An 8,002-nucleotide genomic window follows, 5' to 3' on the forward strand; every position below is an offset into this window, starting at 1 on the left:
TGTCCACCATACAATGGCATAGTTCCCTCATTAAAAACCTTGCTTGGAAAACCTAGTGGGACAAAACCAAAGCGAAGGGAAAAAGAGTGAAACTTTCTTTTGGATCATTGATATGGTGTTGGATACACTTATGTTGCCTCGTTAAAACCTTGCTATGAAAAACCCAGTTGGACAAAAACCTAGTCGAAGGGAAAAAGAGTAAAACACGCATATGTCTTGTATGTAGTAGAATTGAGATGCTCCCCCTGATTGATATCTCCCCCTAATTAATATTTCCCCTTCTCTGATTTGAGCAATACAAGCAACATTGTCTTCATACATGATTGTCTATCACACTATTCGACCTGCTTTTCACTTTCAAATGATTGAAATCTTTAGGAGTATCAACAACTAATTTAATAGTTAGAATATGTTACAACAATATCAAATTTGAATTCAAAATACTCAAACTCTTAGTGTTAACTCTTAATTAAGAACATTGTGGTACTTTATATCCTTCAAGGGGTCACTTCATCCGATATATCTCAAATATTTCATGAGCTTTGAGGATTTCCATGTACCATATAGTCTTAATAAATATGCATTTAACACATGCTATAAGTTTCGTGTTAAAATAACAACTGCACTTATAGAAATGTGGATGCATCTACGATGAGATGAGAGACTAAAACCATGTCTCTACCAGGAAACCTTATGTCATATTAATGTTCTTATTTCACTTCACAAACACCAATTCGTAACCTTCATACTTAACATTTGTAATTCGGTGTTTGAGCTATAGGTTCAATATCCCACACTTCATATTTAGTGATAAATGGAATTGCCTATTTCCATTTTTGGCCAATCACTTAATTTGTCGACATTCATAAGGCGATTTAATATAATCATAGCCCTTGATGATTGTAGTAGCTACTAATAAACCAAATGTATCATCAATTCGTGATCCCACAATTCTCATGTGCATGCGCATGCATAATTTATAAGCATCTCATTGCTTTGGGGTATCAATGCCTCTTCAGGGGCTGATGTTGTCACTTATGGGACAAACATTTCTTTTACAATGAATTAATTAGAATATGTGGATCATAATATCATATAGGCGTTATTTTTTATAGGGCTTGAATTGTTCAAATAATCTCCACTTCTAAGGAGTTAAGTTTTTAGAACCTATATTTTTGTCATGCTTACAGTCACTTATTGTCATGTTAATGGATTGTGATATATGAATATCAATCCATGCTTGCATATTCATAACTTTATATATGCATTATCTTGATGAGACAAAAGCGGATCAATTCAACACTATTTCACGACGTTTTTCAGGAACTGTCATTTCTCCCCCTAACGGCGGGAAAATTGTCTCAAAATGTAGGAAGATAAACTCACTGTCATTATCAAATATGTGACCATTTTAGTAGGGACATTCAGTAAAACTGGTGAAATGATTCATAATTAAATGTTGTATAGGCTCACAAATATCCCTTTGAATTAGGGCTCAAAGTCAATTTTTGACTTAGATGATCTTATGACAGCTTTTATTTATGAGCATTCTTTGTAATGATATTTGTTGGACAAGACAATATTTTGAGTCTTTAAATGATGTCCTTACAAATTTATAAAAATCTTATGTATCTTTGTAGGACATGGATTGCCAAGATAGTCATGCCACAACATAAAAGTTATCCGATCAATGAACTTCTGGTTCATGATATTATAATCTTCAACTACTGTAATAGTTGTGTAATATTGGGGCCTCTTGAACTTCTAGTTCATGACATCATAAACTTCATACTCACAAATGAAAGTAAGAAGTTTCTCCAATAGACGCCTCTGGCTATCAATATTGGGGCGGTAATACAAAACATTACCATTGTAAAACGAAATTAACTAATAATCCAACATAAATAAAATAAAATAAAATAAAATGAGTAAAGTGGTATAAATGAGGAATAAAATAAATAAATTAAAAACTATGAAATTCCAAGATAATCCAATATTAATGTGGATTCAATATGTAGATAAAACTATAAGTTTAAGAATTGGATTTCTAACCAATTTAGGTTCATATAGGCACAAATAAGTAATGAACTTTAGGTTCATATATAGTATTAAGATCCATGAAAAACTATGAACTTCAGGTTCATATCAATATATAGTCGAAACTTCAGGTTCAAATATGTAGATCTAAATAAATTGAATTAATAGTTGTGCTTTGAACTTCATACTCAAATCGATGTATATGCACTCGAAACTTCTGGTTCGGGTTCTTGACATATATGGGCCTCATGGAATTCTGATTTTGATTAATACAAAATTGAGGAGTTGCATGTCCTTATGTGCTCTTTAAATTCACGAAACATCATGCCCTCAATTATTTGGAATCAAAGAACTTCAGGTTCTGATTCAATCAAAATAACTCTAGGTCCTAATCTAGTTATATGATGAGGATTGAGGAACTTCGGGCCCTGATCTTTTGTATAATACAAACTCATCATAATAATTAAGATCATATTTAAATTAAAATAAACAAAGAAAAAAAAAAAGGCATTATATTCATGTGTAATAAGAATAAGAATTTCTTTTTCTTAAACGAGCATGATGAAGTCTGCTGGTGAGTATAAAGAAACTCTATACCATGTGATGACTCTAGCTCATATAAGAAGAATGAAAATTCAGAGAAAGAAAACATACCAAGAGCAATGTCGTGCTGATAACGTGTTATAAAACTAAGGGGAATTGTAGACAGCAATAAGAGGAAAAGAAATACAGAGAATTTATTCTATGACCTTGTATCAACATATCATATTCATCTTTGATAAGTGCCTATTTATAGGCTTACAATAGAGGTATTTAACCCACAATTTATAGCTACTAATTACAATAATAAGGGCATAGGTTACAAAGCAATTAAGGGTGGAGGTAATGGATATTATGGTGGTCATCCACATTCCATGCATTTACAACATTTTACTCTTACTCTTATTCATTCAACAACAATTTTAGCTTTTGTTTTGAACTTTAGTGAATGGTCATTCTTGATATTTTTGGGTATATATTGCTTAAAGATGTTTTTTTAAAGATTTAAACTTCATATTGTATTATTGTCTAATATAATGTGTTTTCATTTAACAATTTGCTAAGAAATATATTTTTAAAATGGGTGAAATGGGTCGTGTCATGTCATTCGTGAATTGTAACGGGTTGTGTTCGTGTTGGGTATTTTCCACCCGTTAAGAAAAGCAGGTTGACACGAACACGACAAACACGATCCGTTTGCCAAGTCTAGTCACAACGACATGGAAGAAATTAGGGCAACTTTAGGTCATTACAAGAAATATAAGAGCAAAGTAAAAAAAAAAAAAAAAAAAAACATGTAGAAACCAGCTCCAAAGAACGAGAAAAACTTCCATGACACAGGGATGCTAGGATCAACCACATTGTTGACACCATGTTGACCTCACATTCCCCCTTAATCAAATCCCACCAATTAAGGGATAACCCTTGCTTGTCATATCTCACATCCACCAAACAAGTAGTAGCTAGCCATGCCCCTCCCATGCTTTCTCAATGCCCAAGGCCCTAAATATGGGGAGGCCATGTAGAATCCCCCAATCAAGGAGAGCCATGCATTATCTACCACTACTTGGACTACAAAAAGGAGCTCACCACCTCCAAGCAAAGGGACCAGCAGCTGCCACTTCTCCAAGAGCTCTCCCAAGCCCTCTATTTCTCTTCTACAAGAGCTCTTAAGCCTCTCTCCCCATATCTCTCTCATGTACAATGTAATGTTCATATTCAAATACAAATACAAATACAAAGCTATAAACTATAGTAGATGTAGCCCCATTATGAGTGAACCACTCAAACACTTGTGTTATGTGTGTGATTATATCTTAATCCGTTAGGTACAAATTAACCCGTTAACACCCATAATTATCCCAATGCAATGAAATCCTGCAACCTGCCAATTACTTTTGACTTATCATTTAATATTTTAAGAATATTTTAGTCCGTATCAAATCTCCAAAATAGCCTCCCACTTATTTCCGCTTCCTTCTCTTCCAAGTAAAAGCCATAACGTGTTTTCTCTTCTTTTGTGGGAATATTTCTCATTCCAACTACTGCTTCCATAATCCATTCAATTATCTTCAAAACCCACAAAGTCATAAGCTTTTTATTCACCACTGAAGCAGCCATTGCATCCGACACCATCAAGTTTTTATTTTTTTATAATTTTTTCTGGTTTTAATGGCTTTGTTTATTTATTTTAATGCCGCCTTCCTCCTATGAATGAAATCAACAGTCAGCATCGAGCCATAGGCATTACGAATAAGTAACAAGATAAACACACCTGATCCTCCTATCACTCTTCTATTGCCATCAAATTCATATGTGATATCCATTGGGTTGGGATACTGATGTGAATGGATGACCCTTACATCCCCGTGCCAAGGAAGTTCTTGTTTTTTTTTTGGGACATTTTGGAAAAAGCAAAAGGAGAGAGAAAAATTTTTAAAGAAGCAAAAATGGACAAAAATGCCCTTATTTATTTTTAGATTTCTAAGGAATCAAATACATTTGCATGTCTTTGATTTGAAAGTTGAGCGGTTTTTTTGTCTTTTTTGAAAAAACTTTGGCTTTTTTTAAAAGTGAAATTTTTTTTATGTCCAAAACCTAAAAAACCTTTTTTTTTTTTCCCTGTATCAGAGAAGTTTTCTCCCAAAGTAGTGTGCGGGAGCAGAAAGTAGGGCCCTCGAGTTTGACACTCACGACAGCCACACCCACATTATTAGGACCTAGTCACCCTCTGATTTTCCAAAGTTGCAGCAGTATGGGCTGCTTGATTCGCTCAGCGGCTAATCCACTGCCTTTGGATCGAAGACAAGAAAGCACCTCCAAATCTCTTGTAATATTGGGCAGATCTTCCAAGGCGTCTATCACGACATTGTGGGCAAGGCTTTTATACAAAAGGGTAACAATGTCATTTTAAAGCAAAATTAGCCCTTTTCAATATCCTTATTACTAAACTATTATATGACTAATAATTTTTCTTATTTATTTAGGGAGAATTTCACTTACACGCCAATATAAACAACTACAATTTCATATGGATATAAGTTCCTCTTAAAAAAACCAGTATTAAGTAATTTACCATCTTAGGTATAACATTAGTATGATTTTTTTTTTGGGTGATGAAAAGGAAGTGTAAATTTAATTAGCCATTTTTGCCCACGGGGCTAACCTAGTGAAAAATGGTTTAACTTGTAGACGAAAAGTCTCTGGTTTGAATTCTCATGACATCTTAACTATGTGTGCGAAAAATTCACCTCCCATCACATATAGTTTAGAACATGACTTGTACTAAAAAAAATTAAAACCATAGCTGGGCACTGAAACTCAAAGGTGTCCCATATGAAACAATCTATTAAGATCTTTCAAACAAAACCCCTTCGCTTCTTCAGTATAACCCTATTCATAAAAAGGTTCCAGTGCTTGTGCACAATGGAAAACCAATTGTTGAGTCTTTTGTAGTTCTTGAATACATTGATGAAACTTGGAAGGAAAATCCCTTTCTACCTGAAGATCCTCTTGAGAGAGCCGCTGCACGCTTTTGGGCCAAATTTGGTGATGACAAGGTAACCTAAAATCACTCTTTCATAATCAGATATTTGCATGCTTGTAAAACTTAAATATGGCACAATAATTTTGTACTACTTACTCTGCAAATTTTCATATTAAGTTTCACACACACTTTAAGTTTTTCTAGGCTAAAAATAAAAGTACATATAACGGAACTAATTCAAAAGAAAGTTAGTCAATAAAATATTTTTCATTGTTTGATTGTTTGGTTTGGTTTGTGATTTGCCATGAAGGTTTTGCCATCTATTTGGGAGTCATTTACCAATGAAGGGAAAGACCAAGAGGAAGCTATTGTAAAAGCCAAGGAGAACTTGAAGTATTTGGAAGAAGAGGTAAAGGGAACGAAATTTTTTTGGGGAGAGAAGCTTCGATTTGCAGATATTACGCTTGGATGGATTGCACACAATGAGAGTGTGTTAGAAGACGTAGCCAGAATGAAATTGTTAACAGAAGAAGAATTTCCATTGCTATCAGCATGGAAATTGACTTTTGCAGATGCTCCTATAATCAAAGATAATTGGCCGTCCAGAGACAAACTCGTCGCCAAATTTCAGGCTACCCGTGGGATCAACTTTTGAAAAAAAGCACCAAAATGAGATGGCTTGTGACCATTGCATGAATGGAAACGAGGGGAAGAGTTAGATACCGGTCTTACTATCAAGAATTACAGAAAGGATCATGGATTTTAGTAAAATAAGAAATCTAAATGAGAGTGTGTTTAAGAGTATTTTTTATCATGCCAAAGGCACTTCTTATTGTGTATGGTTTGCTTGAACTATATCAAAGTGTTTTTGTTCTCTCTTTTTTTGGGTTATTGAAGCACTTTTGGTCTTTTCTTGGAGATGCTCAAGTAAATGTTTTATGTGTTTCTACTAATTACGTTATTAGCATAAGTGTTACTGAGTGAAAAGGTACGAGAAAGTCCTAATTAGTCTCTAATAACTTATATGAAGCATTTACCAAACAAGTATAGGAAACAATTCAAGGACAAACAGAACAACCTAGGGTAACTTTGTAGAGAAAATAACAGACGCAAACAGGATCTACTAACTTAAAAGGCTAGAGTGTGGAGAAATAATCATGTGTATTTCCCATGCAGATATGGAAGTTTTAACTCAATGGGATTCATACAACACATAATTCGTCTGCTGCATTCCGTACTGTAAAATTGTAGCTCTGCAGTTTATTTCTATCCTTGCAGTCTACGATCCTAAATCAAAATGTAAATGGCTCCCGTTACAATTTACGAATTTCTCAAACAACCAAGATTGAAAATTCTAAACGAGAATGTCCACAGAGCTCAACTGGAAAAAAAAAACATATGTTGGGGTTTTACATCCTATATTGTGAACCAAAGTGTAAGGGATAAGCTTAAAGTACTGCAAGGTACATAGTTACCAATTTTGTAAGGATCATAGTAACAGAGTCATTTTATCAAACAGGTAGTAGGCAAGATTTTGACATGCATTTGATTCAAAAAAGTACATTGAATTCTAACTTTTACTTACACCTGGAAGATCAATGATTGAGCCGACGAACCGTCAAAGCCTATAAATGCAAATGCTCCTACCTCCGGTAGCTTATAAACCCTCTGCAACTGCATTGAGCACCATGGAGCAATGGAAAAGGCAGGAAAAAAAAAATCTCAGAAAGGGCCAAAAAAAAAAAATTTGGACCATTTCTCGATTTATGCGTGTCATCCTTGCGCAGGGGCCATGCTAATCTTCTCTGTATCGTTCCAATTTTATCGGATGTCCCCGAAGGGACAAGCTTTGTTGTTAAACGACCATATATAAAGCTTTCATGCATAGTGGGGTTTTCCAATGTGGGACATATTATGCAACCTCCGTTTTAATAGTCAAGCCGCTTCTACCTCTTATCGGGCCCCAAGCCCAATCTCCAACACACAGTGGATTGAATTACAACCCCACTTAAACTTGAGTAAAAAGGTTCATAATTTTACATGCTAAACATCTTAAGATTTCTTCATTAACGTTGGCCTCAGATTTGGATAATTTTTCAAGGTACAAAAATCTCCAATCCCTTGGCATGCTAAGTGTCAACACACGGGGTTCAACGTTTCCTTCCTTTCCGAAACAAAATTTAATATAAACACTTTTATGGATACAAATTCCTCTTAAAAAGAGTTAAATATTTTTTTAGTCAATGAGAAAAAAAATTAGTCAAATTGGTCATTGTGTTTTTTTAAGTTGACAATCTATAGACATTTTGTTATCTTTCGTTAGGTGTAGTTTTTATTTTTATTTTTTTAAGAAACACACTTAGTATTCTTCCTCTAACTCAATGAATTAGGGTATATTGTGCTATTAGGGTTTAACAAATTGGGGGAAATCTTGGGTTG

The 8,002-nt window shown here is 34.3% G+C and overlaps 1 non-coding gene across 1 annotated transcript; it reads right to left on the minus strand.

The window, feature by feature from the left end:
• Positions 1–7,304: 7,304 nt before the first annotated feature.
• On the minus strand, positions 7,305–7,407 carry LOC148917067 (U6 spliceosomal RNA). Its single transcript, XR_016127584.1, has one exon. It is a non-coding gene; the product is annotated as a U6 spliceosomal RNA (small nuclear RNA).
• Between the last annotated feature and the right edge of the window lie 595 nt (positions 7,408–8,002).

Source organism: Prunus mume, linkage group LG5 (assembly GCF_029339155.1).
Source record: "Prunus mume cultivar Tortuosa linkage group LG5, ASM2933915v1, whole genome shotgun sequence".
Classification (NCBI taxonomy): domain Eukaryota; kingdom Viridiplantae; phylum Streptophyta; class Magnoliopsida; order Rosales; family Rosaceae; genus Prunus; species Prunus mume.